The sequence below is a fragment of the Lepisosteus platostomus genome, chromosome 5 (assembly GCF_059453375.1).
Source record: "Lepisosteus platostomus isolate fLepPlt1 chromosome 5, fLepPlt1.hap1, whole genome shotgun sequence".
NCBI lineage: Eukaryota > Metazoa > Chordata > Actinopteri > Semionotiformes > Lepisosteidae > Lepisosteus > Lepisosteus platostomus.
The window spans coordinates 39,234,721-39,251,296 of NC_142615.1; the positions used below are offsets into that span (position 1 = coordinate 39,234,721).

At 39.2% G+C, this 16,576-nt stretch overlaps 2 long non-coding RNA genes across 2 annotated transcripts; one reads left to right on the forward strand and one right to left on the reverse strand.

Annotated features, from left to right (window-relative positions):
• Positions 1-3,030: 3,030 nt before the first annotated feature.
• Positions 3,031-3,866, reverse strand: LOC148666348 (uncharacterized). Its single transcript, XR_015936635.1, has 3 exons — positions 3,579-3,866; positions 3,288-3,314; positions 3,031-3,155 (listed from the first exon to the last, which is right to left on the reverse strand). It is a non-coding gene; the product is annotated as an uncharacterized LOC148666348 (long non-coding RNA).
• An 8,448-nt stretch (positions 3,867-12,314) lies between these two features.
• On the forward strand, positions 12,315-15,515 carry LOC148666349 (uncharacterized). The gene is made up of 3 exons (XR_015936623.1): positions 12,315-12,380; positions 13,964-14,111; positions 14,193-15,515. It is a non-coding gene; the product is annotated as an uncharacterized LOC148666349 (long non-coding RNA).
• The last annotated feature ends 1,061 nt before the right edge of the window (positions 15,516-16,576 follow it).

Genomic DNA, 16,576 nt, shown 5'->3' on the forward strand with positions numbered 1-16,576 from the left:
CACGACCCTACATGTGTCTCCACAGGAGATGGGAGTCCTGTAACATGTTTTTAGACAGAAACCCGCCAGAACAGACACATTAGAAACGACCTGGAGGAGAGGTCAGAGCAGGGAGAGTCTCTGGACGAGTATAAAAACCGGAACTTCACTTTTTATAACCACACTTTCTGATTAAAGTGTCCCGTTACTTCAATCTCAAGAAAACTATTTAAAATTTCCAGAAATTGATTAGTCGGGTGATGTCCCATTTTATTAGAAAGAGATTTGATCTCCTGACTGTTACTCTCACTAATATAATACTGTCTGTGTTGTTATCAGTTACACTTACTCCGACACCGGGACTCATTACAGCTCATGACATTAATTACAATTAATTAACTCTTTATCCTGAGTGTCTTCAGTCGTGAACAGAGGTCCGTCCAGTTTCTATGCGCTGTATCCAGTACAGGGTCACATCTTTCACACTAATGAAATGTAAAGAATGAAAACACATTGAAACAAGCAGTAAAACCTGGACTTACCAGAGAAACGGGGGAATTTATTAAAATGAGACTGTATTAAATACGAGTGACCCAGTGGGCAAAAGATGTATAATATACGTCTATTAAACGCATACTTTAGACGTCTAAATGTGGTCCGCAATTCGTCTAGAATTAAATATACGTCTATCGTTATACGTCAATTATACATCTATGATTATATGTTCATTATACATAAATGGTTGGAGTTCTAGTATACGGATAAATTTAGAGGACTGTTATACATATATGGTTAGAAGACTATTATACATATATGGTTAGAGGTCTATTATACAGATAACTTAAGAGGACTATTATACGTATATGGGTAGAGGTCTATTATACATCAAAGATAGGTTTTATAGGTGTAGAAACTAGTAAACCAAGCCAATGATTTGGCTTAGAAATGTATTCTGAAAATACACATTTACAGCTGAAAAATATGTATTTAAAATTATACATTGTATACAATCAATCAAACCACATTTTGATTCAAATATAAATTTTAAAATGTACAACTTCTATATTTCCAAGAAAAAAAAATATTACTGTGGAAGTTAAGACGATTTTTGTCCACCATTTGCAAACCCTGTCTAATTGTCCTAACAGAACCAGAAACCTATTATTTTCAGTGTCCAGATCTCCTGACTCCCTGCCTTGCATATGCATTCTTCAAGTAACACATTGCATGCTCCTTTATTTCTTTTTCTGTTGATGTAGGGTGGGACTTCAGCACTGCAGCTAGGAGAAAATTATATAATATTACTACTCAAATAAATGATGATTATTATCTTCTTGAGTATAATCTCAAAAATGAACCATTAAGGTTTACTAAGCTCAAAGCTGAAATAAACGGATAAAATTTGGCTTGCATCATAGCAGTTGAGCAATAAAGTCTGTCCTAATTAAAGAGTACCCAAAGTTTGAAAGTACAACATAGAATAAGAGTACCTTTAATTACTCTATAAAGATTTGTGTCTCCCAGGCCCCTCTTTTGTTGTTTATCTTTTCGGTTTGTGCCAACGAAGTTGAATTCTGTCATCGGTTCATTTGTCATAAGTCTGAAAACCAAATTTTCACTGAGTTTAGACATTTTTTCAAGTGAGTTTTCACTCAACATTTATTTACTCAAATATTTAGGATCAAATGTAGTACTGTAACCCTTATATTTTAAAAGACAATTTTGCAGTTTTACACCTTGCACATTCAGTGGTTAACACATAGGTATCTATAAGCTCAATTCTGTGGATATTTTAACTTGATCAAAGTAAAAATGTAATGTAAAAACATGTTTAAAAAATCAATAAGCAATACCTTGACAAGACTGTGAACACACTCTGACATCACTGCCACCTACTCTCCGAAGTTGGTTTATCTGGAAATAATATTATATTAGAAATAATATTAGAAGCTACTAGATCTTCATTAATCAACTAATCAGACATACCCATTTACACATTCAATGGAACAAACACATTTTCACATATTAACTGCACTTTTTTGCAGTATTTTCTCAGTCTATAAATACAAAGTGACCATTTTTCAAAGTAAAAAAAATTGTAGTAACTTTTTAGAACATGAAAACACTTTATTTTGCCATTAAAGGATAAGCAAGATTATACATTATAAACTAAAAATATGAACGTATGCCAGATATGGATCATTAATCAGATGTAGGCTATAAAATTATGACCTATCTGAAATAGGATATGTTGAATATGTTTGTGTAGTTTGTAGCATTGTGGTAAAAGACAACTTATTTTTATATTGTATACGAGCCTACACATAATTAAAATACATTCTGTGTAAAACTGTAATATGGGTAGTTTTATTTATTACTTTATACAATAAAAAAGACATACTTTTTGACAGTCTTCCAGGATCATTTCTGCCATCTGGCCAATCCTGGTTTGATACTAGAAATTAAAAAGTTAACAATAATCTCATACTTAACAAATCTATCATTTGCAGAGGGATCATAAACTATTCTTAAATTTAATAATTTAATTAATATGATACAAGTAATGTACTAAGTACTGAGGAGGCATGGTGACTCTGGGGTTCGGTTGAAGACTTTGGTATTATAACTTGCTTAGGGCTTCGAACTTTGCGTGGTGAGGTCCCAGTTTGGACTACCTGGGATGTTAATATAATATTGCAGATTAATTTAATATTTAAGTATGGACGTAAAATGTTCACCAGTCCAATAATCTTTGAATATAATTCGCTTATGGTAGACTGTTCTCCAGACTACAGTGACATAACCTCAGACGTAATAAAAAAAAAATTAACTTGTGAATTTCATCTCAATTTCATAGAGTTATTAGATGTAGGCAAAAAATGTAGTAATAACTTCAGGAATGTTGAAGCCAGAACTCAGCACCGTTTTTTTTCCTTGGGCAAGTTCTCACCTTTGATGGTTGGGCTTCAATAACATAAAGAATGGTGTTAACTTGTCTTTAAATATGATTGATAATGGTTATCTTCTAAGGACATTAAGAAAACATTTTAACTTTGATTGCAATAACCTACCTTTAAGCGTACTTGAACAGCTGAGTGAGGTCTGGGAGACACTCTTCCTAGGAGAGAACCTCAGTTTTGGGGGTGGCACTGGCAGCTTCAATGGCTTCTTCTTTTCTAAACAGAAAAGATATGGCAGTAAAATATTTCATATCAAATTAAATTATTTAATCAACTTGATCTGTAACTTTTTACAATAAATTTATTTCCTTTATTTTGGGAACTTTAAAGGCAGAGAAATGGACTTACTTGGAGTAGCAGCATCAGAATCAAAGTCTGTAATATAATAGAAAATTATCATATTTCAATATAATACTGAAAATTAGTTTAACATAGAATAAGCTAACCAAAATTCTTAGCAATTTCCATGATCAACAAATCTGATAAGATTTTTAACATTTTCATACAGAGCACCTTTCAAAATGACTTATTTAAAAGGGATGTAAAAAAATCAATAACAAGGTACAAGCTAAATGAGGCATCAGTTGTTATTAATAACTGGTTAAAAATATAGCTATTGAGATTGTTACTTTTACATACCATCAACGTAATCGGAGAACACCCGCTTCTCACTTTTGCGTTTTGGATTGGGTGTCTCCTCCTCGTCTTCAGCATCCGTAACAGAGGTGGTTAAATCAAAGTGATCACACTCTGATTTCTTGTCTACAAATAATTATATTTACATTACGTATGATCAAATATGAAAAAGGTATTGTTGCACTGATGCATGTACATAGACAGTTACTGTAAATATTCAATCGGAATTTATAATAATTAACAGGAATTTTCTCTTATTTTCAAAGAAAGCTATACCTGATGTATGTTTAACTTGAACGAGCTTGAAGGTAACCCAAGTATCTTTATTAGGGTTGGCCTTCTCTTTGTATAGTTTTGTGGCCTGCTTTGGATCATTCGGCCACCACACAAACTCTCTTCGGGCATCCACCCAGTTTGAGGGCAGGACTCCCTCAACCTCCCCCTCCTGCTCTATCCAAACAGCACGTGTCCACATCACCTGAAACAGACATACACATTTTAATTTTGAGTCTTAATTCAGATTGCGGTGCTGATTACTACACTTGTGTTTGCTTATAATGATTATACTCAATGAAACACATAATTCAATAATAAACATTCTGCTTTATTTATACATTTGTAGTTAGATGGTATTCACTACATGCAATTCCTCACAAACTTTAAAATTTAAACTTAACCATGAAAAAAGAGCAGACAGAAGCATCCTGTGTGAATCAAAGTTCTATGCCATGTAGAAGAGGGAAAAGGACATAACCAGCACCATATGGGAGACACACTACTTTTCTGTGCAGCTCTTTTACAGAGAGGAATTTCTCCCTTGCATGCGCCTCCAGACTATTAACATATACAATATTGAGCAGTTTTGACTCACAGGGTTCAGTGAAGAAGTTACAAGTCTGAGTCTGTCGTACAACAACACATAGAAGACTTCTGTCTGCTCTTTTCTCCTTCACAAATGCAAAGTCCTCATTATCCAACAGGAAACAACAGTCTTTTTGTCTTGACGAAATATACATCCGTCAACCAGATGCATCACAGTTGCTCTGAACTCTTTCCTTCTCCTTCATTCTCTTTACTACTTGAGCTATAGGGTTATGACTGTTCCGCACTAGTTTCTTCAAGGACTGTAAAAAGTTTTCAAATGGGAATACAGATAATTAAATTGTACCACATCCTGATGTAGATATCTCAAACTGTGCACATTATATACAACAAATGTTGGTCCATACAAATGCTGAGCATTGTCAACAAAGGTATCAAGCAGCTTTTGGGCATAGTTGAGATAGGCATTTCTCTTTCTTTCGTCCGAGTCAGAAAATGGGTGTATAGTTCATTTGATACAACATTACAAAGCACAATGGGGCCTGTATACAAAAGGAACTGGCGGAACTCTGTAGCCTTCCATCTGTCAAGCTCTGAGAGGGATCTTGGCTGTCTAGTAAATTCCCCAGGCATCTTTCCGCTAAGAATTTCCAAATTATCAGAAATTTCTTTCCTCTGCCTGACAGACAGTCGACATTTAGCTGGTCCTTCCTTTAAGAAAATAAGAATTATTTTGCCAAAACCAAGACAAGCTAGATGCAGGTAGTCAAGGGAGAATTGGCTTATGCACCCAATTCCAGCAACAGCTAAGGGAGAAAGTCTTTGTTGTTCCTTGTACTCAAAGTTCTTGAATTGTTCATCTGTATGATCATTACATGCCTCTTCCCCTGTGAAAACAACTCTTCCCTCCCAGCTCCCTTTAATTTTGCATCTTTTGCAGCCAAAGTACGAATTGTGTCCTTTGCAGCATTTCAGATATGAGTGTGCAGGGGCATCACATATAAAAGCCTTCACAGTAACATTAAATACTCTATCTTCAAAGTGAATGCCATTATTGGTGAGTAACTTTAACTCCTCTAAAAAGTCACTCACATAATCATCAACTGGATCAGGCTTGGACCCTCCACAAAATAATGCCATTATGAAAGGCTGGAATAGGTGAAAAGAGCACAAAATAGGCCAAAATTGCACAGATGTAGATTTGAAGAGAGGAACTCCATCAACATTGATACACAGGTCTACAGAATGCATGCCTTCTTGGAATGTTTTAGAAGTTGTTTTTCAGGATTCCTTTCTTTAATCCAAAGTAAATGTACTGAACACCGCATTTATCACTGATTTGCACTTTATTAGGTGTTTGTAGGAGAGTCCTGGACGTCTCAATATCTCCAATAAATCATTGAAACACTGTCTTTTACAACCATGCTTTGCAGACCAAGCTACAAGTTCGGTAGATAGATTTGGCCTTGCTGGGTCAGTCTGTGCCTCATCTACAAGGTCAGTAGATTCAGAACTGGGGTCAGTTACATCAGATTCATCAGAGTCAGACTTTTCAACCTCATTCAAGATTTCTTCTTCAGAAGTAATAACTTCTTCAGTGTACCCATAGTCATTTGAATCCTGATGTGTAATGTCATCACTGACACAAGCACCCATATCACCAGACGACTGTTCCACATTCTCGTCCTTGGTGTCATCTATGTGAAAACTGTCATCTTGATCATCTGCTGGATTCTGCAAGAGCATTTAGCTCTGCACGTCGCTTCCTCCATCAGGATAAATAGTCCTTTGACATAAAGTCTGATTTGGTGTGTCCCCTGCGTGCTGATGTGCACCCACAGATAATTGTAACACATGCAAATAAACAGTAAATAAACAGTGACTGTTGTATGTAAGGTACTGTAAGGACGATGGAATATAAAAGGAAATGGTATCAACTTTTCTTAAGAAAATAAAAATAGAAATATTGTCATTCAAAGAAATCAACATATAATTACATTTTTTTCAGGCAGGTGGCAAGACCCCCTCTCGAAACCCCTGTATGCAAAGCTGTGCACGTTTTAGACCGTACCGTACGCTCGGTAATTTCCCGCAATTCCTGTCATCAGTTTTATTTTTGGGATTTTAACAGAGATTTTCTACTGTTTACATTTATATAATCTAATTTGACTAAAAGAACAAAATGACTGCGATAAAAACATTGTTAACTTTAAAAGGGTGAGTAAGAAAGGTCACACTACGCAGGTATTTCCCTTGTATCATTGCCTAGTTAAATTTAGAACAATAACATTACTTCAGAAATCACACAGAAAGGAGTATAACACCGCAATTATTTTTTTCCCATAAAAACATATCGTTATCTTGCTGAGGCAATTCTAATTTCTAAGAATATCCATATATTTTTTGGAGAATCAGAGAAAATTATCATCACATACTTTACAAATCCATGGGGTACTATAACATTAAGGGTTATTTAGCATTGACGTTGTTAATGGTACATGTTACATACTTATTTTCAATGACCCGTTGAACATGTGCTGTTTTTTCTGATTCTCAAATTAGAGAAACAGCAAAACGATTTTGTGTAATCTTCCCCTTCACACTATTTTTATGTGCCATTTTTTGCTTATTAACATACTATTTTAATCAAAATAATATTAAGTAAGATCTGTATGTGTTCAGATAGTATTATTATTATTATTTATACTTACTCGTCAAAAGAGGATTGCTGAGATATTCGTGGACTTCTTCTACGATTGAAAAACGTGGCCAAAATGGCGACCAACGAATACTAGCAATGCATTGTGGTATATAACTGGAAAATATGCTGGGTTAGATATTTTCTCAACGTATGCATTTATTAATGTTGTCGATATTATGGTTGAAATTTAACATTGATAATACATCGCGGCTATGTGCCCCCTGCTATGTGCTGATGTGCAATTTTAACGCATACAGTTAGTAAGGATCGGTCACTGTTGTATTATATACAGTATAATGACATTATGGAATAGGATGGGGAAAGGCCTGGCGTCACAGGGTGAGGGAGGAGTGTCGCCCCTTCAGTTTTGGGCAAAAGGATTTACTTAACTTAACTTGCGCCCTAAAAAAATAGTTGTAGTTTGTCAATGGTCAGACAACACTAATTGACACTAACAGTCACTCGGATTGTTTGATGTGCAGGAGGGCTCGCCGTCTAGGAACTGCACATATCAGTGTCGTTATTGAGCGTCAACATTACGATCCTGTTTGCTCAGGTGGACAGATTCCTTGCAGTAGTTTATCATTATACTTAAAATCGTTATATAACTAGGACTAGTTATAGCAGTCTGTGCTTTCTGTTGGTTTAACAACAATGTTTTCTTAACGATTCAGAACCTCCATGTAGCTGCAAAAATGAACGCTTATGGTACTTTTCGCTCCAGGCAATACAAACCACGAGAGTGACAAAAAATGTGAAACTGAACTTCATCGCAAATACCAGATTGCTAGTCGTTATCTTCTATCATGAAGCACTAATCAATGGCATAGCTGCGAGATTTGATTTGGGTAGCTGCACCGTACAGCTCCGTTTCAACCAAAATATCACCCCCCCCCTCTGAATTTCAGACACTCCCCTACAGAGTTTTCCCCGGGCACCGCGCACTGATGGGGGGCGGGGTGTCCAGGAAATGGTATCAACTTTTCTCAAGAAAATAAAAATAGAAACTCTATAGGCACTCAAACATTTTACTGTTTTTTTCAGGCAGGTGGCAAGACCCCCTCCGCAAAACCCTTGTATGCCAAGCTGTGGGCAGTGATTGGTCGAATATACGTATATTCTAGTCGAAAATATAGCTATACGTATATATACATTGCCGCGACGTATAATCAACGTCGAATTGCAACCGTGAAATCGACGACATCAATAAACGCATATATAACGTCGAAAACACATCTAACACAGTGCCTGAGGCTTTTTACTGTATATATCGTGTGTGCCGCAACTAGGAGTATACGGCACTCTGCACAGTGTACGAAGTAAATTATTTTAGCAGTAATTAATTTATTTACACATGTATAATAAATATAGTAATAAATATAATACATTAATTAATTACTGCGAAAATAATTTACTTCGTACACTGTGCAGAGTGCATATATGCGTTTATTAATGTCGTCGATTTTACGGTTGCAATTCGACGTTGATTATACGTCGCGGCGACGAGAATATACGTATATTCGACGAATCACTGCCCACTGGGAATGTTCAATTATGCGGGTGTTTACGCCAATTTAAAACATGTCATTGTAGCGGTGAGGCTTATTAATAAGAAAGAATTAAGTGTTCTGAGCTTTCCCAAATGGTCCCATCTCTGTTCATCTCTGTGGTGCAGCCACAGAGAAACTATTCATGCAGGCTGATTTAAGGTTCCTTTGATAAGGTTTCCTAGGACAGCTCCCAAAGGGGGATGCACTTAGCTAAGCCTGGCTATCATGATCAATGGTCATCCATTGGCGCCTATCTGTCTAGGAAGTGCCAGATGGACATCTGGACTGCATTCCTAAGTGTCAGGAGTAAATGACTCATATCTCACCTTGATCAACCAATCAGGGACTGGTAGGGCCGAGTAACCCACGTGGGACTCTGATGCCCATGGAACTTTCAGCCAATGAACGAGCTGAAGTTCCTCCAGGTAAAAACAGGCAACACAGAGAGCCTGAGGGATTTCTGGAGAATTCTGTGGACAATTCTAAAGGGAATTCAAAGTGAATTCCAGGGCAGGACGGCCCAGGAGCAGAAGGCTCCCAAGGGCAGGACATTCTCGCAGCACGCCTCCTGACCATCCTGAGACTCAGCCAGGACAACCACGGAACGGCCAGTGTGTCTGAGTGCCAGAACTTTCCTTTGTTCTAAGAGTCTAGAGCGGAGGTTGCCAGAGAGTAACCAGAGGATCCACCCGAGGTTAGCACCAGCAGCAGGCCTCGTGAACAGGTCGGAACTGTGGACAGCTGAATCACTATTCAGAACTAGCTCTTCATCAGGAATGAACTGGTCCTCTTCCTGACTTGCTGGGACCCACAGTCATCTTTTCTCCTGTGCACAAACTGTGCTAGTTAAAGCCAACACTAACTAGCTGGTCAGTGAGCATCAGCAGCGCACCGTCGCAAACCGCACAGCACAGCCTGGCACCGAGCCAGAGACCGCGGATTGGACAGCAACAAGCCTGCAACTGCTTCTTTGTGCCCGCAGGAGATCTAAATCCCCAAAGATTGGATGAGTATTCAACTTCACTACATTTCTGCTCGAGAATTCAATTGTTATCCCAACCAGTTGATATCAATTTAATTCCTAAGAGTTATGTACTTGTTTTGAGTATCTAATGTAGAAGTTTTAACCAAGTTCAATTACGAACCTATCTAAATGAATGATATACTGAACGTATGTCCTCTTGATATGTGTAACACTTTGTAACTGACTGAATATACACCTTTTGTATTCTGATAACCCTCTCGATAAGATCTGTTAGGTTTATATGCATATTCTATGTATTAATAAATGTATCCTCGCGTATTAGTACCTGTGTGTGTGCGTTGTTTGAGTTATATCGCATGGTTGGATTCTAAAGCCATCAAAAGAATCAACTTTGTGATTTACTGCTACAATTAATAATTGTCCCAGTAAATGCCCAAACCCTACAGAACTGGTGCCCTCAGAGAGCACACTACATTACATCATAAATGTTAATCGACCGTCTAAAATAAAAATGAAATCGAAACATTTTATTGTCTGTGTGGTTATTATTCAAAAAAGAACGCAAAATATTATTTAAAATCAATACAATATTTTTATTATACATTCGCGGTTATATTGCTCAAGCTTTTTTTAATACGTTACATTCAAGCCATTTTATTACAAACATTTTTAACTACATTGCTCACGCTTTTTAATATACATTTCAAGTCATTTATCACAAACACACATACCCACAGAAAAAATGTTACAAAGTCAACCATGTGGGTCTAGGTATTAATGATCATCTCCTTTCTGCGGTTATCTTAGAGACCGGGTCGGGCGTTTTGACCGATGCTGCACACCCCAATGGGGCAGCCTTGAGTTTTTCAAGTAGCTCTCGGCTATCAGCGTTGGCTAGCAAGGTGCCCAGCATATTGATTTCTGCCATAGCCTCCATGAACACATCCCAACCTTTTGGCTTCTTACCGACCACAACTGCTTGCTGCTGCGTGAGAGCCCTGACAAGACCAATCATGTGAGAGCCCTCAACGGGTGACCCCTTGTACACAAATTCCCCCTTTTCATTCCAGGCTATTAATGGTTCATTGCGGGCCATGGTCTTTAACAATATCTCGGCATTTCTCCGGAACCGCTGAGACACGCTGTCCAAAATATACCCAAAGTCAGCGTCGCTCGATGACGGTGGTTGTGCTAATGTGCGTGATAGCTCGGCGGGTGCATTTTCCGGTAGTACAACAGTTAAAGTCCCCTTTTTCGGAAGTCCCCTGGCGTACTAATGTCAAATACGGTTGTAACACCTCACTGTACAATTTCACTTTTTCAAATTCGGCCAGATATGAGTTCTGAAGAATGTCTCTCATTTCATCATCCAACTGACGGGTTGTTCTTTTTCTTACATCGCTTTCGAGCCCAGACCGCTCTCGGAGTCGATCGAGCTGTTTCTGAGGTACCAGGTACATTTTTCAGCGTGCTCCATTATTGACATTGTACAAGCCCCGTAATCAATGGTACTGCAATACTCAACAGGGTCCCGATAAAACCGCCGGACTGGTTCACCAAGAGTCTCTTTCTTTTAAGAGAAAGACCCTTTCGACTCAGTCTTTATAAGCTTACGCTTTCTCTTCAAAGTCCCAAACTGCTTAGCAGATAACGGTATGTTCCCTTTCAAGGTATTCAAGGCGATTTCAGCTATGGCCTGTACAAGATCATTTGTAGCCCCGCAGAGAATAGCTTTCCGCTGACTGGGGCTGGCTTTCACCGGAAAATGTAAGAGAGTCAGGTTTCTCCGAACGACATGACAACGCCCTGAACATGTTTTTTCGACTGAGTCTGTGGTTGCGAGATCAGCGACTTTTAGATTTTTTAAATACATAAGCCGTGGGAACATCTGGGGGGAAAAGACCTGTTCGCAAACAATAGTCATCTGGGGTGTCGTCATTTAAATCCACCAACAACGAACCGAAAGGTTTTTTAGTAGCGTCATCGAACGCTTCCAAAAAAAATTTGGTTTTACCGGGGTACATCAGCAGTTTTAAAATAAGGTTTTTAACACTCCCAAACAGAAAACTACGCGAAGTAGGATCTTTCAGCGAATTAACATCCTAACAAAAGAAGTAACGTTTGCCGTAAGTGGATCATAACACATCTTGACCATGCTTAAATTATATTAACCTTTGCTTGTTGATTTCAGACGTTTTGAGCTCGTTGACCCAGTTAACGTGTTGGCGCGTCGCAGTTTATTTTTTGAAGGTCCGGGGTCTGCACGGAGAGGGAAAATACCATTAGTGAAAGAACTCAACACCGCAAATTACCAAAAAACGGTGGGGGTTTTTATTATAGACACGTTTAAATGGCCATGCTAAAAGAATGTTTTATATAATACCGACCTCTTCTCTCAGGCGATCTGATAATATGCCCCGCACCCTCTGGTATGGCGTGAACATCTGCATGTGTCTCCACAAGGTTTTGCGGTGGGATTGTAAACCCCAAACGAGGTTTTTTAAATGTGTAGCTACTTGTCCCTTCGCCCGCGTCTGTGGAATAGACACATACGAGTTTTGGTGTGGAGTATATACCCCGGTGTCTTTAAGACTCACATGGTTGTAAAGCGTTATTCAAAACATTGTCGTAAATACTCACCAGTGTTGGGCTGTGCGGTTACTGGCCTTTTTACAGCTGTGGTTTTTGGGGCTAATGGAAATGAATGGATACACACAGTCACGACCACATTATGGAGCAACTCCCTGGTAATTCCATTATAATAATTCAATATTGTCTAGTATACAAATATTATACAACGTTTTGTAACTATATCAAACATGAGACATGCACCGTGACGTTGTAATTGTCTCACAAAAAGCCGGATATACATACCGCTGAAATTCGTGGAGTCCTGGCCTTCGTCTACCAAGTCGAGCAGTGTTAAGTCTGTAAATAGAATATCTTCAGACTGTTGAAATTGATCGGCGTGATCCATTCTGACAAGTTAGGCGATAACGTGAGACTGTAAGAAATGGAATGCAGCCAAAACTTCGCCTGTTAAACCGCTGGTACTTATACACAAACCGATAAACTCTTCTAAGAAACCCCCCCACATAAACCATTAATCTTCGGTATCGTTGGGTGTGCACGTACTGGGCTGTAGAAATTAAGAAACATTTTAGAAAACGTTTTAGTCCGTTATAATGTTAAAATCTATATTATTTTAAGACATACAACGGTGTCTAAATTTCATAGCTGTTAAACGTGGTGAAAATGTGTCGCGGTGTCTGTGTTTGATTCACCAACAGACCGCTAAGAATATTATCAAACAAAATGTTTTTTATTAACGCTATAAGAAAATGTATCTGTTCTTTATAGGCACTTGTTCACAAACCAAGCTTGACGTTTTGAGGTTTTATTTTTTAATAATGTTAAGAACATTTTTGCGTGAAATACATGGTGTGCTTGTAAATTAGAAAACTTTACATGAATTTAAAATGTTTGTAAACTTTTCCCTGGGGGTTTCTCCCACTACTCTGCATTCCAGAGCCTTTAAGTAACCCCTACACACCGACCGTCTCCAACAACATCACAAATTATCTCTACTGGGAAACAATTTTAGAACATTAGGACCAATCCGTTAAAGTATGAAAAACAACACCCCATCATTTTTTGTCTGTTAATACCTTAAAGACTTTTACGCTTGCGCTGTGTGGAAATTTATCTCAAACGTTCAAAAAAGCTGTGGCGCGAATGTGTTATTAAAAATAAACTGTGTCTTATTACGTTATTTTAAAAACTTAAAGACCAACCCCTGCATGTTTAAAATTTATTTTCTGGGGAAACACATCATTTGTGTTTGCGTTGCGTGTTAATACTTTAAAACTTATAAACTGATAAGTGAATATAGACCGTTATAATGTTAAAATCTATATTATTTTAAGACATACAACGATTTCTAAATTTCATAGCTGTTAAACGTGGTGTAAATGTGCCGCGGTGTCTGTGTTTGATTCACCAACAGACCGCTAAGAATATTATCAAACAAAATGTTTTTTATTAACGCTATAAGAAAACGTATCTGTTCTTTATAGGGACGTGTTCACAAAACAAGCTTGACGTTTTGAGGTTTTATTTTTTAATAATGTTAAGAACATTTTTGTGTGAAATACATGGTGTGCTTGTAAATGAGAAAACTTAAAATTTATTTTCTGGGGAAACACAACATTTGTGTTTGCGTTGCGTGTTAATACTTTAAAACTTATAAACAGATGTGTGAATACTTTTCGCGCTCGATAAATCGGGGGGGGTCATCACAACCAATTGAAAAATGTCTTGTGTTATGTAGGCGTGTTACACCATTGGCGCATATTCTTAAACGCTCAGGCCTGACAGGGTCGCAGTGCGTGCTTGGAGCTGTCAGACACCGCAGAGGTGCTGAGATGGCTTCTTTGTGTGAAGAAACAACGGGGTCCGCTACTCTGCAAAGTGAAGAGGTAGGCGGCTAAAATATTTTTCTGATCGTGCTTGTATCGGTGCTTAGCCTATGTCATTTTAATACTTGATCTTCTTTTTAGCAAAACCCGACCCCACCCTCTGCACCCTGTGACAGCGGCAGGGGTGTGAGTTCAGCTGGGGTACCAGATGTTGAAGAACTGCCGGGTGCTAGCGATGATGCCACGCTACAAATGGTAAATATTAACGAAAAACCTTAGCTCACAAGCGCGTTAAATGCTCGATATTTTAGGTACAAAGCATGTCTATTTTGTTAAGCCTTCCTTTTCTTTTTCCTTTAATAGAATAAAGAGGATGTGGACGGGTCAATCTTCAGCCTACCGGCACATGTGACTGTCTCGTGTCTATGCTAGTGTGTTCGCCCAAATGTTAATAAAGCTGATGCCTATGTCCCTAATGAGCCCGATGTTATGCCCCAGATTGTGAAAGCAGTAGTTTATTGCATCTTCAAACACTGTTTAAAGGGGGTCCTGGTTGATGACTGCCCGGCCTGTCTGATTGACCATCCCGGGCAGCGGGGTCACACATGCCTGTCTGGCGGCTACACAGATGGGTCTGAAGACGTGACGTTTGCCGCTTTAGAAATGTATAAGTCTCTCAGTTTAGCCCGAATTTTATCGGCTGTTCTGTACACCGCCCGGTGTCTGGGTTCGTACACCATTACAAATGACACTGAGCGGCGCATAAAACAGTTGCTAAAAAATATAATTGAGGACCGCTCCCCATACGAGCATGTACACACCACAGTTGAACAGCTGGATGGAAAATTAGTAGACGTGACTGAGTTGCAAAAGAAACACTATTCTTATTTTTACAGACGCAAAAAAAAAGATCTATGTAAAATGTGAATACAGATTTCACTCTGTTTTACAGACCCGGGTGTGCCATAGTCCGAAGAATGAAGAATTTCGAATGTCTGAATTCTTACTAAGAGTGCTTTACACACTTCTCTCTACAAAGCTTGATATGCAAAACAAAGAGTCGAATGCTAATGTCCTTAAATTTGTTAAAGAGATAGATGTGTATGTCAAGAACTTGAGTGAAATTATTGCGGATCTGATGTTTTCAGATCAGAAAAGGAAGCCTGGGGGGTTCTACAGTGTGTATTCCAAAATACAGCGTGTTTTGCACAGAACCTGTGGTAACACCATCCCGCTGATTACGCAGGCAAATTTTTCCGCACCAACATTTAATTGTTGAATGCAAACAGGAGCCGGTAACGCATGTGTGCTGTGTTGTTTCACTGTTTGAAAACCCCCTGTTGAAATAAAGCGGTTCATATTTCACATACTTGCAAACTGGAGTCTGTAACATGTGTAAAAAGTGCTGCTGCGCTGTTTCGGTGTTTGAAAACCCACTGTTGAAATAAAGCGGTTCACATTTCACATGGTGTTTGTCCTGTGAATTCTTTCCGTGAGACTTTACGCAGTCAGTGTGTGTGTGTGCTTGCACCCCTGCTGCTTTGGAGACACGGCTTGTGCAGCCGGACAACCACTCGGCCACCCGGCCGCGGCTGGCGCCGCTCACACCCCGGGATCTCGCGGCCTGCAACAGACTCCCCACGCCGCCGTAACTACCCGATTTCCTAGGGTTATAATAGAGCGCACTCAACCCCGCGGCAGACATGGTCCCCTTCCAAACCAATACACACTTGCACACACCTAAAGCGAGGGATGCGCCGCCTTGGGGCTTTGGGACCCTGAGGCGCCGGACCGACCGGCCGGGGGGAGGCGGGGGTTCCGACCCACACCATTGGCTCCTGAGGGGGTGGTACATGCACAAATAACAACACGCCATTGGATGGCAAGGGGCGGGACAACCAAACACCGCGGACGACCATTGGCTGGAAAAGGGGGGCGTGGTACCTGTCAAAAGTTTGACGAAAGGTGTCGCTTTATACTACTGATGTGCAGTGTGCCTTTCCTCTTGTCATATTCAAGAGTACTCACTGTGTGAGCTCCTCACTGCGTGTTCTGTACTCTACTGTGATTTAATTTAGATGATTACGTGGAGTAGAGTGACAAGATCTACTTGAACATTTTTGGTTTGTGAAATGAAACACTAAATACACTACTGTAAATACAGGTAATGGACATTTAAAATAACCACAGTACAGCTAGAAGAGTGAAAGATAAAAGACTATTTAGAATGACATTCGCAATAGACTTAAGAACAGTTCAACCGCCCGAATAGGGACTTGAACCCTGGGCCCTCAGATTAAAAGTTTGATGCTCTACCGACTGAGTTATCCAGGTTCTGAAAGAATGTTGACACTGTCGGGATCCTCGCAAGTCACGTGTCTCTTGTGCGGAAGAGCAGTCATTACCTGACCCGTCTGGAATGACCACTGACAGACTTTATCCAGAAGCGCCGGCACCACTCCCAGTAGAATGAGTGAGAAATACAGCATGACATGGGTAGTTAAGGGGCTCCCACAATCCATCTT